This window comes from Odocoileus virginianus, chromosome 23, assembly GCF_023699985.2.
Source record: "Odocoileus virginianus isolate 20LAN1187 ecotype Illinois chromosome 23, Ovbor_1.2, whole genome shotgun sequence".
NCBI classification, from domain to species: Eukaryota; Metazoa; Chordata; class Mammalia; order Artiodactyla; family Cervidae; genus Odocoileus; species Odocoileus virginianus.
In genome coordinates this window covers 18801561-18818194 of record NC_069696.1, presented here as the reverse complement: position 1 = coordinate 18818194, position 16634 = coordinate 18801561, and positions in this window count along the sequence as shown.

Sequence of the window (16634 nt, the reverse complement as noted above, 5' to 3'; positions counted from 1 at the left end):
TCTCTCTGTTCTTATTCCTGAAGAAACCAGAAACTAGGAATACGAATATGCCACCAAGGTGCTTGGGCTTCCCAGGTGGCACAGTGGTAAAGAATCCTCCTGCCAATGCAGGAGATGCAAAAGACATGGGTTCGATCCCTGGGTCAGGAAGATCCTCTAGAGAAGGAAATGGCAACCCATTCCAGTATTCTTCTCTGGGAAATCTCATGGACAGAGGAGCCTGGCAGGCTACAGACCTTGAGGTCACAAAGAATCAGACACAACTGAACGTGCGCGTGCACACACACACACACACACACACCAAGGAACTTCCTTGGGTGTCTAGCCGTGAGGACTCTGTCCTTTCACTGCATGGGGCACAGGTTTGATTCCTGGTCAGGGAACTAAGATTCTACTTGCCATGTGGAACAGCCAAAAAAGAATAAATTACAATTAAAAATTTTTTAATTAAAACACTAAAGAATGTGCCACCAAACCCAAGAGAGCAGTGACAGAAACTACAGATCACTTCATCAAATGCTCCAGCCCACCAGTCACATGTGGGGCAGAGAGCAAGAGGAGACCCAGGCATTTGTTGCCACTGAAGATGGGAACACACGTCTTTGAAAGTCTGCTGAATGAAGAGATCCACCCAGATTAATAGAATCTTTCCTAGAGGGTCAGGTTATCTATCCCCAGGCAAATAGCAGATGACACATCCTACTGGGAGTGTTCACGTGAGCCATCAGGAAATGGAATTTTAGCATCTCTTTCACCAGATCATGATGGGTTTGCGATGTGATTGAATACAGCCTCTGACCATCACAGTTGCACATGTGACAATCTCCAAATCACCCACTAAGCTATAGGGAAGCAAAATTTGCTCCCTCCGCTAAAATGCACCTCCTTGGCCTGAGGATTAATTTGGGCTGCTTATTTTTAGGAAACAGAAGACTCAGGAACTTTGATCTTCCCCATAATGGCCTAAGAGAATTTAGACAGAGGGACTTTCCTGGTGGCCTAGTGGTTAATACTCCAGGCTTCCACTGCAGTGGGCATGGGTTCCATCCCTGGTCAGAGAAATTAAGATCCCACATGCTGTATGGAGCCAAAAAAAAAAAAAAGAATTTAGATAGAGGGCCTGTTCCTGGAACAGAGCTGTCACCAGAGGGATTTGTGAAGAGTATGGGCTGAGTGGGGGAAATTCTGCAGAGCCTGAGGAACAGAGTCCACTTTGGGTCCCATCATTTCTGAATGGCCCAGCAAACAATGGTTTACCAGGCATTTGCTTTTCTAACTCCATGTGAATTGCTTTCCTCCCCTTCAAAATCCCAAATCCCTACCCCCAACATTCTCTTTCATCTTTAGCTGAAGATAAAATCCTTCTCTCAGATTCCCTGGTGGTTCAGACATAAAGAATCTTCCCTCAGTGTAGGAGATCTGGGCTCCATCCCTGGGTCAGGAAGCTTCCCTGCAGAAGGGAATGGCAGACCACTCTAGTATTCTTGCCTGGAGAATTCCATAGACAAAGGAGCCTGGGAGGTTACAGTCCATAGGGTCGCAAGGGAAGGACCTTGGTGGACACTGTGGTGAGTTACCTTGTTTCCTGGTCTCTCCCATGTATGCTTGTTTTTAACTTTTGTTTCAATTTCATTCTTGTCAAGGTTGTTCTTAGACCAACCAGAACTACCTAAGAAGGGTAGAGGAAAATTTCTTCCTTCTCAACAATGCAGTCACTTCCTTCCAACCATGCTTCCCAGAGCTGGGGCCAGAGCAAACCTCCAGCATTTCCTTGATTGAGGAACTTTGCAGAGTTAATTAAAAATCAGAAACAATGAGACTGATCTCACAAACCAATATATCATGCTGGTTGTTGTTTATGCCTAAGAGGTGAAATTCTAACCTTGGGTAAGTCAAAATACTCTCTCTATAAATTATGTGCAATTATGTCTGACAGCAGATAGAGCTATGTCAAGAATAAAGAGCTGTGAGATCTTAAGATGAAAGGACAGTTCTCTTTGCTGTTTGTGATGTTATTTTGCAGGAATCCCAAGTGACTACCTTTGTCCTCTTTTGTCCTGCACCTTCCTTTTCTCCCATCTGAGGAGATGGAGCTGAAGGGAGTACTCAAAACCTTTGTCTCTGGTTTTCCAGAAGGGAAGGAAAAAAAAAAAAAAACCTCTGGATTGAGCTTCAAAATTTAAAAATTACTTTGAATAAGCTTTTAAAACCAAAACTTCAGATAACAAGCAATTACTACAGATAATAAGCTCTATCAGAAGGGCTTCTTGTACCTGCCATGCAAATGTCCATGTTTTAATGAGTGTTTTGGCTTCATTTTTTCAAGGCCTTGGAATAATTCTTTAGCATGAAAGGCCCCAGGAGCCTGAAAGGGATTAATGACAAGCTTTCGGTGTTATTATCTTCCCACTAAGACACCTGCAATCTGGGGGCAAAGGTGAGTCTCCAGCCTGAAGCACTCAGATGAGCTATAGTTTTTGCTGCTTCAGAAAAGCTCTCCAGCTTTCTTCTACCAACAGCATGCAGAAAAAAGAAGGGCAGAGACAGTAAGGTGAAGTGGTGTTAGTTGCTCAGTTGTGTCTGATTCTTTACGACCCCATGGACTGTAGCCCACCAGGCTTCTCTATCCATGGGGATTCTCCAGGCAAGAATGCTGGAGTGGACAATATTGTAAAGTAATTAGCCTCCAATTAAAATAAATTAATTAAAAAAAAAAGAATACTGGAGTGGGTTGCCATGCCCTCCCCCAGGGGATCTTCCTGACCCAGGGATCGAACCTGTATCTCCCGCATTCCAGACAGTTTCTTTACCATCTGAGCAACCTGAGAGCGTAAAAACACCTATAATAATAATAGCACCAGAGAGACTTCCGCGTCACCAGGTGCTGTCCTCAGCACCTTCAATTTCATCATGACAACAGCAGTGAGATTTTACATTTTCCAGATGAAGAAACTGACGCACAGAGAGAGTAAGTAACTTGCTCGAATTTAAACATCTTATGAATGGTGCAAGACAGGATTTGAATCTAAGTTGGCTGAGTCTGAAAGCTAAGCCCTTAACCAAAAAAAATCAGTCAAGGCTATTTAATCCTGTCCATTTCGTAAATGGCTTCCCCAGCTCAGTTCAGTTCAATTCAGTCACTCAGTCGTGTCCAACTGTTTGAGACCCCATGGACTGCAGCACACCAGGTTTCCCTGTCCATCAACAGCTCCCAGAGCTTGCTCAAACTCCTGTCCATGAAGTCAGTGATGTTTGACCAGCTCAGGTGGTCTTTAAGCCTTTGTTCCTCTCTCTGCGCCTCTGTTCTCATCACTGATGTACACCAATCCTGCCCACCATGTCCAAGAAAGCATGTGAATTTGTTGCCAGCCAAAATCTTGGCTTTGTCTTGCAACAAAAGGAAGCTCAAGAAAATAAGAGGGTATCTGCTGAGCCTGTTCTCAGGTCTGTCTAAGAAGCTGCTGTGTCCGGTCTAAATGGGAGATCTAATAGCTGAAGGCTAAAGGAGGACTGCTTTTAGCTCCAGGCAAGCACTTTCTAATACAGACAAAGTGGAGCTCCTTCAGAAGAGCAGCCCAGGTGGCAAAAGACCAGGAAACTACACCAAATAAGAAATTGCCAAAGGAACTAGAACAATCTAGCCTGATGAAGAAAGGACTCAGCAAGACAGGAGAACTATCTTCTAACAGAGCTGTTCCTGTGGGAAGAAGGTTGAGGTCCTGCCTGATGGCTCAGTGGAGAAAACCCACCCAGCGGCAAAGAAGGTGATTTCAGCTAATGCTCAGAGCTATCCAGAGACAAATGCACTTCCCAAACTGGGCGGGACCCTGTGGGGCCTTCCCGGGTACAAAAGACTTTCTGTGTCTCAGTCTCCTATCTGTAGGGAAAAGGCTTCAATCTCCTAGACCTTCTCTGAATTCTGAAGGGCAGATGAAAGCAGTTACTAATTAGGGAAGGGAGAGAATGAAGAAACAAAGGAGAAGTAGTCAAGAAACAATAATGCAATGACGGAGCAGTCTTGGTCCTTCTCCAGGGATGTGCATAACAGTATCTATGAGTTCTTCTGCAGGACCTAAGGCCCCCACTTGGGTGGAGGATGGTAACTTCAAGCTGGGCACACGATTCCTGGCGCATTGCCTGGTTACCTCACCACCAACCAATCAGAAGAAGATGACACACCCTGCAGTCCTCACTCCAAGTGTTGCCTGTAAAAACTCTTCAAAAACCATCAGAGAGTTTGGGGGTTTTTTGAGCATCAGTTGCCTATTCTCCTTTTTTGGCTCTGCAGTCAACCTATCTCTGCTCCAAACTCTGACGTTTCAGTTTGTGTTTGGGACTCACTGTGCGTCAGGCACACGAACTTGAGTTCAACCACCACCTAGTCTTGTATTTAAGTACACACGAGAAAACCACTGGCGTCATCGATAGCAATGCGTTCTTTCAGCTGGTTTGGGTCTGAACTGTTACTGAAGGGAGACCCCTTCCAGAGCCCAAGAGTGGGGTCTTGTCTAACACTCAGAAATGAATAATCCAAGGAGACAGATGTACTGACAAAGCAAAAGGCTTTATTGGGGAGGGGCACCCAGGCAGAGGGCAGCAGGGCAAGAGAACCCAGCAGAACTGCTCTGCCATGTGGCTCACAGTCATGGATTTTATGAGGATGAAGTTAGCTTTCTGGGTTTTCTCTGGCCACTCATCTTGACTGTGCCCACATTTGGTCCAATTCAAGGCCCCTCCTGCTGGCGCACGCATCTCTCAGTCAAGATGTTTCCCAGCACGAGAGTTTTGGGGAGGTTGGCAGGACATCTTATGGGCTGGTGTCTCCTCCCTCCTTTTGGCCCCTCCCAAGTTTTCCTGGTTAGTTTTCCAGTGGCAGCACCATGCCCCTTATCAGGACAACTCATGCAAGTGGTTATTTTCATGCCTGGCCAAGGCGGGCAGTTTCGGTCACTGGTTCCCTAACAAAATTATTGGTCACCAGAGGGAGAAAACACAGCCCTTTGACTCCCAGATAACTTGGGTAGGTTGCAAAACACTTCCAAGCATGTAATTTTTAAATTTGAATGTACCAAACTTTTTGAGATAATAATGCTACGAATGCTTTGTAACTATAAGGAATATACTCCGTATCTCCTTTTCCATCGTTTCCATTGTGGTAACTGAGCCCATTCCTTCACAGGCTTGCTCCGCTTTCCTCTATTTGTGAGCTCCCTGCCAGCAGAGAGAGGAAACAGCCCTGGAATGTTGTGCTGAATGGAAAAGGCAGGAAAGCGCTGTTTGACTTGGAATTCCACGACATGTGGCAGGCAGGGTGGAGGAGAGACCAGGCTTACTGAACAGGGTGTTCTTTGGGGTCTAGGGAATTTGGTGAAAGAATCTAAGTTCAAAACAAATGGGAGGGAAGAGCAGAAGGGATGAGCAGGGACCAGCCTGATGTCCTAACATGCCTGTGGGAAAACAGCGCTTGGGATGAAGTTGCCTTGCCACATGGCTGCACATCTTTGTTTTGCTTCATGCTGTTTTTTTTTTTTTTTTTTTTCTTAAGAAAATACATCACAAACCTAAGGACTGAAATAGTCATATTTAATTGCAGTGAATAAGGAGGGAGGAATTAAGAGTAAAAGCAAGCAAAAAAGAGAGATAGTGAAAGATACACTTATGAGACCTCATTGAAAGAACATCATTTAGGAAGATGAAGTAAATAGATTTGCACCCAGTCTGAGTACCAGGTTGATGCTGCCTCAGTCCGGAGGTACAGCCGACGCTCTCTCAGGTTCCCTTCTAGTGTAAGTAACATGCTTTGATTATTGCAAGGAGGAATTTCAGCCACTCACAGTGTGAGACAGCAAGGAGCGTATGGCTGGGAGCCACTTCATCCCCTGCTTTGCTATGGGGCTTCAACTGAATCCCCTCATCTCTTTGAGGCTCTGATCCACGTGTGTCCACATGAAACTTTTAGGACAGCTGTTTGCAAGGCCCTTTCTAACTCTGAAGCTCAGTGAGTCAAAATTTAAGGAAATTATAATTTTTTCAAAATAATGTCCCCTTTTTTTTTTCATTTGAAAAGTCTTTGTTGAATCTGTTGCAATATTGCTTCTGTCTCATGTTTTGGTTTTTTGGCCACAAGGCATATGAGATCTTAGCTCCCTGACCAGAAATCAAACCAGCATCCCCTACATTGAAAGGGGAAGTCCCAACCACAGGACAGCCAGGGAAGAAGTTATAATGACCCTGGAAATATCTTCCTCCAGGTAAAATGAGGAAATGGAGAGAGTAGCAGGAAGGGAATTTGTCCCATGAGCATCTTGGTGTGTTTGTTAAAAGGAACAGAGTTGATGAGAGGTATAAGCAAAAAAGTCTCTAGACTGCTCCAGGGGATCAAATACCTCTGTCTACCTTTTTCTTGAGCTTCCCAGATGCCTCAATGCTAAAGAATCCACCTGCCAATACAGGAGACACGGGTTCAATCCCTGGGTTGGGAAGATCCCCTAGAGTAAGAAATGGCAACCCACTCCAGTATTCTCACCTGGGAAATCCCATGGACAGAGAACCCTGGCAGGCTACAGGCCACAGGGTCACAAAGAGTCAGACACGACTTAGTGACTAAACAACAACAACAGTCTTTGTCTTATCTGTCCAACTGGAGGAGCAAAAAACAACCTCAGATATCCCCTTCTCTTCTGGAAATTTCCATGAAAAATGAGGCGATGGGTGATAATAGTGACAACCAATAGTGTCCCTTCTTCTAGGGGACCTAGGAAGACATAATTGACCTACAACAACACATCGGTCACCAATTTTGTCATTGGCCAGGTCAGAGGTCATACTCCAAGTACCAGGTGTGCAAGTGGGTCACCCAAACCAAGAGTGAAAGCAAAGAATCTGGAAGAAGTCTGAGGAAATGTGGAATGGCCTGGAAGTGGCTAGGGTAGAAACACTCATAGACGTATGTGGAAGACCAGGAAGACAAAACAATGAGGGAATGGTTATCCTCCCACAAGGAAATTCTGCTCTGGGCTCCTCAACTGCACCCCCAAATACAGCCATGTGCTGCCTAAATGCTTGCCCTTGGCCGCAGGCAATGCTAAGCAGAACAGTGACCGGTCAGTGCCGAAACAGGAGGCTTGGGTATGGATTGCTTTGGAAAAATTGATAGCACAGTCTGTGAGCTGGAGAGAGCACAGCCCCTGAAGCTCTCTGGATAGCAGCCCTTCCTGGAAGCCAGTGGAGTCCTCGATGCTTCAGAGGTAGCTGATTATCATCTCTGGGCAAGAAGCCACCAAAAAGACCCATGCCCGTAGGATTGGATGACATCATAACACACCTTTGTGGACCCTATCCTGTGTATCAGTGTACATAGCTTTTATGGACGTCTTCTCACTGGTACTTGGGACAACCCCAAGAAGCAAATAGAACTGATATTATCACCAGTGCTTTAAAAATAAGAAGATGGAGGCTCAAAATGACTTAATGACACACTCCAGCTTCCACAGTTAGGGAGTGTCAGAGCCTAGACATCGGTCTCTAAATTAATGAAAGACACTACTTCAAAAAAGAAAGAAAGGAGGCATACCTAGTCCTCTGGACTTCACTTCAGAATGGCTTTCATTCACACCATTGTGGATGTAACCACAGGGAGAGAAGTGCGTGCTTTCCCAAATAAGAGGCTCCCAAACAGCGAAGCCTGGTCTGCTACGGTGCATGGGGTCCCAAAGAATCAGACACGATTGAGAAACTGCACAACAACAATCCTGGCAGGTCTTTAGCATCTCCCTTGCTGACTCCCCACGTCTCCTACACACTACTCCCCAGAATCACACTTGATGGAAAAGTGAACAATTTCTGCTCTGCTCTGGCACCAGTGAGTAATTAATAGATTGAACACCCACATCATTCTCACCAAGCCCCACCTGGCTCTGGGGCCACTGAGGAAATGCTGTCTTTATTCTCAAGGAATCTGCAGCCTTAGCAAGTAGAAGATGCATATCAAGTTACACACAGAGCAAAATGCTTCACAAAATGCCAGGATTAGTAGGCATACATGAAGTCGAAATACAGATGGACAATGTCTCAATTAGGGTTTTGGTCGTACTTCTACATCTAAAGCTAACTGCCCGAACAAGCACCTTTGCTTGGCTCACCGTCACTAGTTGATAAGAACGTGTCAGCATGTTTCACACGCTTGCTTAGATGTTGCTAGCCTTATACCTACTACTACTACTGCTCCTGAAAGGTGGGATCCAGCTGCTCACCACTCAAAAGCCAATAAACAGGCTGGGTTGGTGGAAAGGAAAGTTTGTTTTATTTCAGACGCTGGCAACTGGGGTGGGAAGGGCGGTCATCTGTCCAAAGGCTGACTCCCCCTACCCTGCTAAGCAGAGGGTGAGAGCTTTTATAGGTTAAGGGAGGGGCTACATGCAGAAGAGCACAGTCAGCTCTGAGAGTCATCTTCAGATTGGTCATTGGTGGTCTGATCAGCGTCATCTTTATTATTTTGGGTACAGTTAATCTTCAGTTTCAGGGTCGGTTTGCTTCCATTTCTTTGAGGCCAATTCTCGGAATTGTGGCTGCTTATGTCACAGCTACATTATGGTCACCGTGCAGTTAATTCCTCCAGCTAGTCGGAGTTTCAGTATCTATAAGACAGCTAACAAGATACAACTCAGACCCTTAAGAAGGAACTAAAGGTCCTTGACTGTGCTTAATGGCCACATTATTATTACTTGGTCTCCTTGGACTGTTTTCCTTTGTTTCTGCATGTCTTATTTCTTTGATTAAACTTATTCTTTGACTAATGTTTTCCACAGACAAAAGGCAGGCATAGGACATGGAGGGGAAGGATCACAGGGGTCCTGCTTGGTTTTAATATCATCAGTAAGATGCTCCACAATTCCTTTTAACCGTTTAAATTCCTTGTATATCAATTATGACTCAATAATAATAGCTTTCTTGAATGAGATGTTTACGCCTGACACTATTCAGTGCTTGGTATGGGTTATCTCATTTCATTGCCTCTAAGACCCTAGGATCTCCACTGCTCAGACAGAGAAACTAGACTAGAGAGATTTTGAATAAACCAGCTCCAAGTTCTGTAAGTGGACAGAGTAGATTAGAACCCAGATCAGTCTAAATCCAAAGCTCTTAAGAAGTTCACATTTCCTCGTTTTAGCTTTACAACATACTCATGAAATAAGTAGGCAAGATTTTAATAACCTCATTTTAAAGACGGGGAAACAGATTTAGTCAAAGTTTCAGTGACTTAACCTAAGAGTTTTGGCACTAACCCTATAATTCCATTCTACCTACGATCTATTCCATCATCTTTATATAGTGCCAGCAACTACTTATATCAAGAGGGAAGGACAGACTATTGTAATTGACTTGAAGACTGAAGTATCAGCTGCATTTTAAAAAATTATTTATTCACTGATTTATTTATTTGGCTGTGAAGGGTCTTAGTTGCTGCACACGTAATCTTTGACCTTCACTGCAGCATGTGGGACGTTTAGTTATAGCACTTGAACACTTAGTTGTGGCCTATAGGATCTAGTTCCCTAACAGGGATTAACCCAGGCCCCCAGCATTGGGAGCACGAAGTCTTAGCCACTGGACTAGGGATGTCCTCAGCTGCATTTTTTAACCATGCTTTTTTTTTTAAACTGTTCTTTGCTACATGGCTGATATCACCTCCAAATGTTTAAATTCTACCCTTTACTCAACAGAGAATGTAGATGGCTTAGACTCTTCAAAACCAAGCTAGAAATGACCTACATTTGAGAAAACTCCTCTCCTGGCCTCTCTCAAAGCTACATGATGCCAGAGATGGTCGGAACCCTGAGAAGACTTTCTTGAGCCCTTATCCACTTACAGCTGGTTATTTTGAAATCACTGATGACTCAACTGACTTCAAATTCCACTGGAATTCCTCTCCGCAAGCCCTGTCCACTCTCAGTTTGCCTCCATGGAGATTCACCTTCTCTGAACTTCTGCCAAATCTTTTAATCACCCAGCTAAGCTGGGCAAAATGTGTGTCCAGGTCATGCTTGCATAGCCCTCCACTTAGATCTGCAACCCTACCGTAACTTATCAGAAAGGCATTAGTCATCCTCACGGTCACATCCTCAAGGTCATCCACACCAGTAAAACAATATTAATAAGCCTACCTGGCTGCTGCCTGGGGATTAAATGAGACAATGAGCCAAATTAATGATGAGGAGTTTAAGTATATTAACTTTTATTAAGGACAGTATGACTAATAAGTACATGCAATCAGATTCTTCTTTTAAATTCTGACTTAGAGCCCTTCTCAGCCAAATAATGATTTAAGAAAGAAAAAGACAGGAGGTAGAATTATTCACAGAATCAATTTGGATCACCTTGGGCCCCTGATGTCTGGATGGATCAGAGAGAGAAGGCAAGGTTGGGAACCACCTAACTTTCTGTATTAGAGGGAGGAGAGGTTGGCATGAAGAGATTATATTTTGCAGACCACTGTATGTCCCTACATATTCTGTTTCCTTATATTATAAATTACAAGCAATAAGTCACAGGGACTTCCCTCGTGGTCCAGTGATTAAGACTCTGAGCTCCCGATGCAGGGGGGCCAGGTTCGATCCCACGTCAGGGAACTAGATTCCACATATCACAACTAAGAGCTCGCATGCCATAACAGAAGATCCTGCGTAAAAGATCCACTAAGACTTGGTGCAGTCAAATAAACAAATGAATAAATGTGTTGTTCAGTTGCTAAGTTGTGTCTGACTCTTTGTGACCCCATGAACTGCAACACACCAGACTTCCCTGTCCTTCACTATCTCCCAGAGTTTGCTCAAACTCATGAATAAATAAATAAGCAATAAAGCACAAGAGCAAGCACACCTTCCTGAAAGAATGTGTATAAGATGGGAGGGTGAGGATTGATGTTGAAGTCATTTCATTGTGTTAGTTTCTGAAGCCTCCTCTAACAAATTAACACAAAACTTGAAAGCCTAAAACAGCAGAAATTTACTTTCTCAGATTTCTGGAGGCCATGAGTCTGAAGGTCGTTTCATTGGACCACAATCAGGATGTTGGTGGGGGGGGATACTCCCTCCAAAGTCTCCTGGGAGAATCCTTCCCTGCTCTTCCAGCTCCAAGGGTGGGACTGCCAGCATTCCTTTGAACATCACTCCAGTCTCTGCCTCCACAGTCTTGTCGTTCCCTTTTCTGTGTGTGTTTAATTGCCCTCTACTCCTTCTTATAAGGAGTCGTGTGATTGCATCTGGGGTCCACCTGATGATCCAAGGTCATCTCCCCATCTCAAGATTCTTAACTTCACCATATCTGCAAAATCTTTTTATAGGATATTAGGCGACATTCACAGGTTCCAGAGATTACCATGTGACTCTCTTATTTTGAGGGTAGGGCTGCAGTTTGAGGCTACCACAACCACTTTATCTGCTAAACACTGCACCCAGCACTATTTACACCATTTCCACCAGATCCAAAGGGGAGATCTTGAAGCTGCTGCTGACTAGATGACTCTGCTCGACCTTCAAGAGGTTTTTCTCCAGACCACCCCACGAAATTGTCAGAACTAATACCACTGGGTTGGCCAACAAGTCTGTTCAGATTTTCCCTAAGATGTTACAGAGAAACCCAAATGAACTTTTTGGCCAGTTCAATAGACCAGTCTGGGCTCATTCAATTAATTTCAAGTCAGCAAATGATAATTGAGTAAGTACACTATGCGGATTTCAGAGACAACTAAGGTTTGTTCTTCGACCCCCAAGAAGGTAAACCAAATAAACTAGAGGAAACCATGGTTCCACTTTCCTTTGAACAATAACATGATAAATGAGAGCTCAATAAGGATAAAGACTAGGAGTCACAGAGAGACAAATGCCCTTATTCCAAAGAGGTCTAATGGCAATTGTGGATGTATTCACACCAATTCCCAAAGCATAGCCCAGAACTGTTTAGGAGTCTCTAGAACTTTTAACATTTTTTGGAGGGGTGAAAGGGGGACTGAAATAATTTAAAACTCATGAGGAAATTGCAATATAAATAATACAAAGAATAGTCACATTTCCCCAAATTTATGCTGCTGCTGCTGCTAAGTCACTTCAGTCGTGTCCAACTCTGTGCGACCCCATAGACGGCAGCCCACCAGGCTCCCCCGTCCCTGGGATTCTCCAGGCAAGAATACTGGAGTGGGTTGCCATTTCCTTCTCCAATGCATGAAAGTGAAAAGTGAAAGTGAAGTCGCTCAGTCATGTCCGATTCTTAGCGACCCTATGGACTGCAGCCTACCAGGCTCCTCCGTCCATGGGATTTTCCAGGCAAGAGTACTGGAGTGGGGTGCCATTGCCTTCTCCGTCTGTTGGTATAATTTTATCTCATTTGCTTTATCATGCGTCCTCTCTCTCATTGATAAATAAATTCTCTCTCTCATAGATAAATTAATTTTTCTAAACCTTCTGGTAATAAATTGCTTACATCAGGACCCATTCCTCCTGAATACTTTGTTTATTTTGCAAGAACAGGAATATTTTGTCACACAACTGTAATGCAATTAACAAATTTAGTACAATATAATACTTGTATTTAATCAGTGATCAGATTTTTGATTATACTATTGGCTCAATAAAGTCACTTATCATTAGTTTTGCTTTTTTTTTTCTCCTTCAGTATAGAATCCAGCCTAGGATCAGAGATTGCATTTGATTGTCATGTGTCTTTAATTCCCCTAATCTGAAATACTTCCCTAGATTTTCTTTCATTTTTGTTGACTCTGAGGTTTTTAAGGAACATAGTCCAACTTTTTAAAACAGAATGTTCTTTTTTTTTGGCCATGTCTTACATCATATGGGATGTTAATTCCCCAACCAGGAATTGAACCTACATCCCATCCCCTACATTGAAAGGCAAAGTCTTAACCACTGGACTGCCAAGGAAGTCTGAAAAGAGAATGTCATTTATTATCTATCTGCCTATGTTTTTATCAGTGGGCACTTATTAATTCTTATTTTTTCAATGGTTTATCATGCAATGCTATGTTTAAATCATTTTGGCCTCAAACTGTACCAGATTTAACTGGTAGGAATCTCTTCAAGGTGCTTCCTGTGTCCTTGTGAATACCCCTCATCATTTTTTGTTTTTCAAGAATTTCTTTGCTTTCTGGCAAAATGTTCCAAGTTCATCATGTACCTTCCTTGTCCCAGCTCTGGAATTGGCCATTTCCTTGAAGAACTCTTGGAATCAGAGATCAAGATTTGAGTGTCAGGTGTTCGTTGTTACTGGGGAGTCTTGGCTCCTGGGACCTTTCAGTAGACAAAGCTAGAAAATATACATGTATTTATATACATACATGGGCTTCACCGGTGGCTCAGAAGTAAAGAATCTGTCTGCCAATGAAGGAGACACGGGTTCGATCTCTGAGTCAGGAAGATCCCCTGGAGAAGGAAATGGCAACCCATTTCAGTATTCTTGCCTGGAGAATCTCATGGACAGAAAAAAATGTCCACAAGAATGGATAGGCTACAGTCCATGGGGTCACAAAAGAGTTGGACATGACTTGATGACTAAACAACAACAAATATACATACAGACAGACATAATACCCATATACCTAGTATATATACATATATATGCATACAAGCTCAGTCGCTCAGTTGTGTCCAGCTCTTTGCAATCCCATGGACTGTAGCCCTCCAGGCTCCTCTGTCCATGGAATTTTTTCAGGCAAGAATACTGGAGTGCTTGCCATTTTCTCCTCCAGGGGATCTTCCCAACCCAGAGTTGGAACCTGCATCCCCTGCATTAGCAGGTGGATGCTTCACCACCGCACCGCCTGACAAGCCTATACATCCATGTACACAAATACATATAAATGCGTATATATTCATGTGGATGTGTGTATATACATGTATGTGTTACATACATGTGCATGTGTGTATGTATGCATAAAATCATGGTTAACCTGATGTATCTAATTTCAATCCACCCCCACAGGGTTCCTTCCTGCCTTTCCCAGTTCACATCTTGATGTCTGTTGACTGAACAGCATCCCTGGTAGCTCAGACAGTAAAAGTGTCTGCCTAAAATGAGGAAGACCTGGGTTCAATCCCTAGGTAGAGAAGATCCCCTGGAGAAGGAAATGGCAACCACTCCAGTATTCTTGCCTGAAGAATTCCCATGGACAGAGGAGCCTGGCAGGCTACAGTCCATGTGGTCGCAGGACACAACTGAGTGACTTCACTTTCCTGTATGGAATTTCTCACTCCCAACTACATTAGCACATTCCTTCATTTCCCAACACCAGAGTACATCTAAAATAGTTTCAAAAGTGCTTGACATATCTTACCACAAGATAATTAAGAATATACACTAAAACAAGTTCAAGAGTTGGTTGCAGTTCTGCCCTCCTCAACCTCAGTCAAGACAGAAGGTAAGTACTCAAGCAACCTGTTCATGAATGACTAGATTCGTTCTTTCTTTTGCTTTTTTCCCCTTTAGTGTGATTGGAATACAACTGGATTCATTCGTTTTCAGTTTAGATTCTTCTTTCCCTTCCCGTCTTGTTTTAACTTTGTTTCTGCATATGTAGAAGATTAACATGCTTCCAGAAGTCAAGCTATACAAACAATATTACTCACAGAGAAGTGTCACTCCCTCCTGAATCACTTCCAACCCCTCCCTCCAGTAAGTAATCAAGTTGATTGTTTTCTGATTTCTCTTTCCTGTGTTTCTTTTCGTAACAATAAAGTATACGTATGCTTTATTTCCGCTCCCTTTTCACACAGAAGATGGTGCACTATGTCCTCTTTTATACTTTCCATGCTTTCAGTGAGTATTTCCTAGAAATCATTTGATATTAATAGTTCAGAGCAATCGCCCTATTTTGTGTGGGATTTTTTTTTTTTTCAAATATAGCTCGCAGGATTTCATTGTGTGTATATACCATAGTTTATTCAACCCATCTCCTATGCTTGGAGATATGGGTAGTTTCCAGCATTTTACAATTACAAATCACACTGCAGTGAATAACTTTGTGTATATTTATTTTCATACCATTGAGGTGCAACTTCAATGGGAAATTCCTCGAAGTTGAATTTCTGTGATCAAGAGAACAAGCACGCATAGTTTTGTTAAATTTTGCCAAATTCTGCTTCACAGGGGTGGTACCATCTTGGATTTCTGCGAACAGTAAATGAAAAAACCTAGTTTCCTAGAGTCTCATCAACAGAGTATATTGTCAGGCTTTTCAGTTTTGTCAATCTGACAGATAAGAAATTATTTTCTTGCAGTTTTAATCTACATGACTCCTACAATAAATGAAGTTGAACATCTTTTCATGTATTTAGGACCATTTATATGTCTTTTTTTGTGCCTTGCCTGGCTCTGAATTTTGCCAGTTTTTCCATTGGAATTTTGGCCATTTTCTTTCCTTAACTTTTATAATTTTTTCTATATATTAGGGTTATTTTGTGTGGGTTTTATCTGTCATATGTATTACAGATATCTTCTCCCAGTTTGTTTTTTATTTTGTTTATGGTGATTTTTGCCATGACATTTGTTTTATTTTTCAGTGTAGTCAAATCCATCTTTTCTTATAGCTATATTTTTAGACATAGTTAGAAAGCCTGGTGGCTCAGACAGTAAAGAATCTGCATGCAACACAGGAGACCCAGGTTAGATCCCTGGGTCAGGAAAATCCCCTGGAGGAGGAAATGGCAGCCCATCCCAATATTCTTGCCTGGAGAACTCCATGGGCAGAGGAGGCTGGCGGGCTACAGTCTAAGGAGTCACAAAGAGTTGGACACGACTGAGCACACACACACAATGCCCCCTCTGAGCTCTTTCTTTCCAATGTTTTCCTAGCTAGTCTCATACATTTATTTTTCCATAGGAATTTAATAGCAATCCGTCTTGCTCTTTTTAAATGCTCCTTGGTATTTGTATCAGGGTTCCATTAAATTTATAAATTAACTTAGGGAGATCTGACATCTTGATCAAATGGAGATGTGCCAAGAACAAGGCGTGTTATTCCTTTGGCTCAAGTTATTGCTACTTTTAGAACTGATGTTTTCTCTTGGACATTTCCTTAGGTATCAGTCCATTCAACAAAATAATATTTGTTGAGCAGCTATTATACCTTTAGCACTATATTAAGCACAATAGAAGCAAAGAAGTAGGTTCTGTCCTTTAGCAGCTTAGAATTTCATGAGCGAGATGGGCTAACATTCCTGAAACAAAGCAAGCATTGTGAGAGCCCGTGGAAGAAAGCCCCCTATAGCACAGCGAGACCATCCATGCAATGCACACTCTGAGGGCAAGCAGAGAAATGACGGCTAGAATAACAAGGCAAGACTTTGGACTGAATTTAGGGTGGAATCATATGCCATGAAAGTCCTGTAGGACTTAGGTGGGGTGACAGGAAGAAGAAGGAATCTCAGTGAGGGGTACCTAGGTAAAAGCTCAGAGGTGGAATAAGCCGGACCCGTGACTGGAAAACACTCTTCAAGCCTCAGTGTTAACAGCTCCAATCCTCACTGTGTACTTATTAAAATAACATTCGTGAACATCCACTAGTTTTTTAGTTCTTTAGAGTGCTCATTTCCATCCATCATGACCTTCTCTAGGGATGCTCCAGA